We start from the raw sequence: 6,084 nt of genomic DNA, 5'->3' as shown, positions 1-6,084 counted from the left end.
GCAAAGAAATCTAATAAAATTTGAATCAGCTCCTGTCAAAATTGATCTACAATGGCGACTATTGAGCATTTGCTTCAATATACATAATTCTTTCTCTTTCATTTTCAAGAGATGTGATAACTGCTTTTGAGGATGGTAAATAGAAAATGGTTGGTGATGGTGGAACTATGTTTGACAAATAACGAAGACATTCTGAAGTTTTGGGATCCAAGTCTATCAACAGATGACCGAAATCTTCTTTCGTTGCCAACTGATACGCATGACGGAGGAATTTTGCATTATTCAACTGTCTGCCTAAATAATCAATTTGTTGAATGTCTCGAGGTGATTTGAACAAAATTAAATGAGTTGTATTCAAATCTATTGTACGTGATTGCTTACTTTGCTGAAATAAATTGTGCTTGACATAAATAACATGAACATTTTTATGTCGGCCTGCTGTAGCTAATTTAACAAAATCTTTTTCATTAAAAATTTCTTCACAGGTATCATCAAAGACAATCATACAATCCCGTAAGTTATTAACAATTTCAAAGCTGGATAATTTTATAAATTCAATATCAAATTTGTTGTGAGAAACAAAGGAACGGTATTTGGGTTGATCGTGAAGATAAAAATAAAATATCTTGTTATACGATGGATAGAATGTACCTTTGAGAAGCATTTGAAAAATTAAATCAGTTTTGCCAGATCCTGAGGGACCTGAAACGGACATAAACAGACGATCTTTTGTTGAAATGATCTTATTCATTATTATAATTTGGGATTGGGTAACATGTAACCAACTGTACTGGATAGTATTGAAAGCCAAATGGCAGTCTCATCACAACTAAGGTTGTAAAAAGACAATTTTGAAATAGATAAAGAGAGCAAAATGAAAATGAAACAGACTTGCGTGAAAAAGACAACTTCTGCAGACGGAAGAGAAACAGAATTACAAAATTTCCAAGATCTGTTTTCGTGAGATAAAGACTTTTCGGCAACACCAATGTCAACAAAGTCGCAATCATTGTTCTCGACAGTGGTGGTTTCTTCAATTTCCATGTTTACTGGAAGACTTTTTTTGCTTATTTGTATCAAGGTTGATAGTTACAACTGCATACCAATCGCCTTTTTTTCTCTCTGATCTATTGCCGTTTGGTTTGTATTTTATTATATATCTTGCTATGTTTTTGTCTGTCAGAAGTATCCGAACAATTTTTTCTACGTTTCCGGTACTGATTTCGTCTAATAACTCTTTTGGTAAATTCTCACCTGTTAAACTCACATTTTGTGTGTTTTCTTTTGGCAAAAATATTTTTTTGAAATTTTGAATTTTCAAACACGACATGTTAGCAACTAGTAATCTCACAAGATCAAAAGAAAATGAAAACAATCAATAATTATATTTATTATGATTCACAAAACTTGGCATATATATGTGATTCGTCATTTCGGTTCAACAGGCAAATCAACTCCTCGTTCAATGAAGAAAAACTCATACTTTGTGAATTTGTCATGTTTACAATTAGATTTGAACTTTACAACAAAATGAGCAGCAACTCTGATAGTGGCTTGAACTAAATGTATTTCCTCAACGTTATCAGTTTTGACTAATTCTTTCAGTTCAGCTGGAAGCTGATGGTCATGCAAATGGATTTGTCTTCTCTCTCCCAGCTGAGGTTGCAGCCCTTCCAGGTTGAGATTGAACAACGGAATTGACTGGCGAAATTCCTGGAGTCTGGACATTGTACAGGTGAAAGTAGTCAAGAACTGTAAAAAATTTCCGTAAATTATCAATTTCGATATCGTTCAGTGTAATTTGTTCGAATTTTTGTAGGAGAGGTTTTCCTCGACAATCTAATATGCCTGTCCGAGTAAGAGTAACTTTAATTCTTGGTGTTAAACTGTTTTCAGGACTCTGATTAGTCATTGAAGCGTAAACCACCAAATTTGGAGATAAGGTTGTTTGCATCATTGGACAGTTCATTTTGTAACCAATCGAAAAAAACTTTGGATTTTCTACGGGTACAATGCTTTAATAATTGATGCGAGGGAAGTAAATGAGAATGTCGTTTGCAAATATGTTTTTCTTGACCCAATAACTGTTCAATCTTTGGGCAGCCAATATCTTCCAAATTGGTCACGGGTAATTTCAAGTATTCAGCTAATAAAACAGATTTTTGTGTACCTTTAGCAAAAAAATGGGAATTTGGGTTCCTCAAACGAATGCTGTCAAAAATTTGATCCAAGTATGGGTAAGGGTATTCACCTTCGTCCCAACGAAGCCCGTGTAGAAATTTAGATACCCAATTGTACGCTTTTTTCTCTTCTTTTGGTAAATTGTTGAATTGAACTGGTGGCAGAAAATGAATTGTATCAATTGTATTAGCAGAGCAAACGGAAAATTCCTTTATGATCAAAGGTTTCTTGCCACATTTAAATCCTTCAATATCTAAAATAATGAGATGGTTGAAAAACACTTTTTTAGTTTTCTTTCTTTGGGTAAACATGACTTTCACTCAACATTCCAACAAACGAAATAACTTTGGTCTGAATGTTTTAAGAAATAAGCAAAACGCAATACCTGTCACGTGACCCAGGTAACAGTTTTTTATTGGACAAGGCAAAACATATGTGTACCCAGGACCGGTATGATTTTTTTCTTGCAAATATCCTGCTGCGTCATGCAAAATAGCATGTATTCTAAGAAATTTGAAATGTTTCAAGTGTTTGTCGAGCGACGAATTGTCTATTCCAATTAAACCACCATATGGTCTGTTTTTCAAAACAAAATCCAAATTAATATCAGCATCTAAATACAAACAAGTGGCTAAAAAATACTGAAATCTGACTGATTTGTCTGGATATTGTGATTTTAAGTCTATAAAAATTTCATGAATGAGTTTTAAATCGAAAGTTGAAATCATGTTTACTGAACTCAATATAATGAAAAAGGAATAATGAAAAGTATCAATTAAAACTTAACTTTCTCTTCAACAATAAATTTCACAAACAAAACATCAGTATCTACATCAAGTTTTCCATATCCACTTGTCAAAATATCCATTATTTTACAAAATGCGGCAGAATGGGGTCCATTAATTAAACTTTCAAATCTTTTCAAAGTTTCTGTATTCATCTCATCTGTTTGAACATGTCTGCTTTCTGTATGTTTCTTTGAAACTGAATTCGAAACTCTTACGGATTTGTTTGACGTCGACGATGCAGCATGCGTAACTGTATTATCAATTCGTTTCTGTCCCCCAACGGCCGGAGATTTCTTGCAAACGTTTTGATTTGGTGAAGTTTGTTTGTTAGATGATGTTGTAGAAAGCAATAAATTGGGTAAACGTTTTTTGATTGCAGTGAAATCTAACAAATCGAGATTGGCTGCAACAGGTTGTGCTGAATAAGTGAGAGCTAGTTTAAGCTTGTCAAATAACTCACCGTGTCCTTTGACATCTTTAGCAGGAGAAACTAAGTATTTGAAGCAAGTGAAAATACAAGGAACACTGAAACATTTTTGGGAAGGAAAAAATTGGTTTAATTGTTCCTCTGAATCTACTTGAATCAATATATGGTAATGAGTTTTTTTTTCATTCTCGACTGAAAAAGGGCAATATTCAGATTTGAAGTGGCTTCCAAAAGCATAATTTTTAAAAGTAGATAAATTAGGAATTTTTTCAGTGATAACAAATTTGAAATTTGGTTGAAATTTTTTGAAATAATCAGGTAACACAACTTCGAACATAGCTTCTGCCATTTTGTAAAGGAAAATTAATTCGAGTCGTGCTTGAAATCGTTTGTGTTTGAGGAAAGTTGAGATTTCCTGGCTCGTTTACAGTTAGACTGTGGTTTGTCTTTGTTTTCAACAGTATCAGAAATTTCACTTGTTTGCGCTCGGATTGACTTTCCCGACTTTAGTAATTTTGAAAATTCTTCACTGCTTAAGGAAAGTCTTTGTACACATTCAAATTCAGCGCCTTCAGTTGCTTTTTTGAAAACTTTCAGGAATACATAAGTTCCAGTTTGGTCATATGTTTTCAATGTAGCACGCACTAATCTTTTACTGTTTTCCGAAATATCGAAATAGCAATCGCCAAAATCTTTATCTGCATTTGCTGTGGTGCTTGTTTTTGTTTTATTCATTGTAACGAGTGAGAATTCAAAGTAACTTGATTCAAAACTGAATAGAAAGAAATGAATGGTTTCGATTGATTGTATATGTCTACAAAAGAAAGCGTTGTATCTATTTTAATTTATCTACACATGTAGTTTATATCGCAAAGATATTGGATTGCAATTTAGTTCAAATGGATAAGTATTTTGTGCATGTACAACTGATAAGAATTTTAATGGGTGTTAAAGGTCACAATGTTTAAACGTTGTTTTTGATACAAGCTATTTGTTTGAATGCAATTTAGATAAACATAGAATACCACGCAAGGTAAAATAAATATTTTACACACCCTCCCGTATTAAACTGATCAAAAACTACATAGGAGGTCTTGAAATTTCTAATTTTAGAAGAACCAATCCCTATTTTAATCTCTTGAGGCGTTTTCACAATTCATTTCAGTTTCATTTCTCTCCGCGTTACGTTTGTCCTTTTCTTCCAACTTTTCTTCAAAAATGCCTTGTTATATTATTGCCGGATATTCCAATCACGAAAGAACCATTTTTTATGAAACCGTTCACGGTAATTTTGTAGCAATAATTAACGAAGAAAAAAGTTTCAATTCTGATGAGTGGACTTGTACTCATCACGTTATGATTCCCAAAAATTTTTTACATTTATTCAGTAAACTTTCCTTAAAAAACTCAAAGAAGGACGAAGAACTGAATATAAAGTATTTGAGTTACCTTACAAATTCCGGTAAATATACGGATCCTGACGAGCCTCTTGCTCTTCAGGTTGATATTTCAACTTTATCAAAACCAGTAAAAAATTTTTTGTATAAATACGATTGTGATGTTACTCCGATGTGTGAAAACCAGTTAGAATACTTTGAAGAAATTGAATTTTTTGATCGTTTATGGGGAATGGAACAGATTGAATCACCATTATTAGTTACCCCGAAAGCTGATCCTTCTCCTACAGTGTCACCATGGCTTGATGAACCAGATTCTTCAACTCCAACGCGCACCCCCGAAGCGACAGTGAGTAATCATATGGAAAATTTGACTCCTTCTCTATGCCTTGCACCAAAGAAAAAACGGAAGCTAACAACACTAGAGAAAGCGCAGGAGTATTTGGACCTTATATAACTTTGAAACTGAGGTTGAGTTTTATTGATTTTTGTTTGTTTTTATTGTGTATAATAAATTAACTTTAAAATTGAGTTTGAGTTTATATCTTGTGTTTGTTCATTATTTATCACACGATTGTGTTCTGATTAAAAATTTAGTATAAAAGCCTTTAAAATTTGAAGTTAAAAAAATCAGTTTTTTTTCAATTAATTGACTATTTTTTTTCCAATTAAAAACAAAAAAGTCCGTAAAATTTTCATTTTTTCCACAAATAGGAGTTAACATATTAACATTGATGTTCTTATTTACATGATTGATCTTGAGAAAAATTGAAAAGCATCCATATTTATGCTAATTTTTTTGAAAACAAGATAAAAAAATATCAATTTCGTTTTTTGAAAAAAAAAAAAAGATAATTAACGTCAAAAAACTGTAAAAAAATAATTTTGGTTGTAAACCTTTATTGTCATTTGTTTATTCATTTAATTATCATACAAATTGAGTATAATAAGAAATAGTATAAAAGATGTTGAAAACCAACTTTTTGTTAAAAATAAATATTTTTTTAATGTTTTCTAGTTAAAAATTTGATTTTTTAATTACAAAAAGGAAAAAAAAATGCAATAATTTTTTATTTTTCTTCAAATTGGATTTACCATATGATCATTGATACTGTTGTCTCCAAAAATGATCTTTATAAAAAAATACAAGCATTCATCATCATGTTAAATATTTGAGAAAAATAATAAAAATCAAATTTTTTAATTGATGACTCATCGTTTTTTCATTTTTCCGAAAAAATGCGATTTTCAACCAGAAGACGCAATTTTTTATTATGAGCAAGTAGTGTTG

The 6,084-nt window shown here is 31.6% G+C and overlaps 1 protein-coding gene across 1 annotated transcript in view; it reads left to right on the top strand.

Moving 5' to 3' along the window:
• Nucleotides 1-1,564: 1,564 nt before the first annotated feature.
• LOC134854875 (amiloride-sensitive sodium channel subunit alpha-like) overlaps nt 1,565-6,084 on the top strand; it is a 45,157-nt gene continuing 40,637 nt past the window's right edge. The window contains exon 1 of the mRNA XM_063871234.1: nt 1,565-1,735. The gene's annotated coding sequence lies outside the window, so the exon portion shown is untranslated. The remainder of the gene's footprint in view (nt 1,736-6,084) is intronic.

This window comes from Symsagittifera roscoffensis, chromosome 9 (genome assembly GCF_963678635.1).
Source record: "Symsagittifera roscoffensis chromosome 9, txSymRosc1.1, whole genome shotgun sequence".
Lineage (NCBI taxonomy): Eukaryota > Metazoa > Xenacoelomorpha > Acoela > Convolutidae > Symsagittifera > Symsagittifera roscoffensis.
Note: the sequence above shows the minus strand (reverse complement) of the source record. Positions and strands in the feature narration are given on the sequence as shown.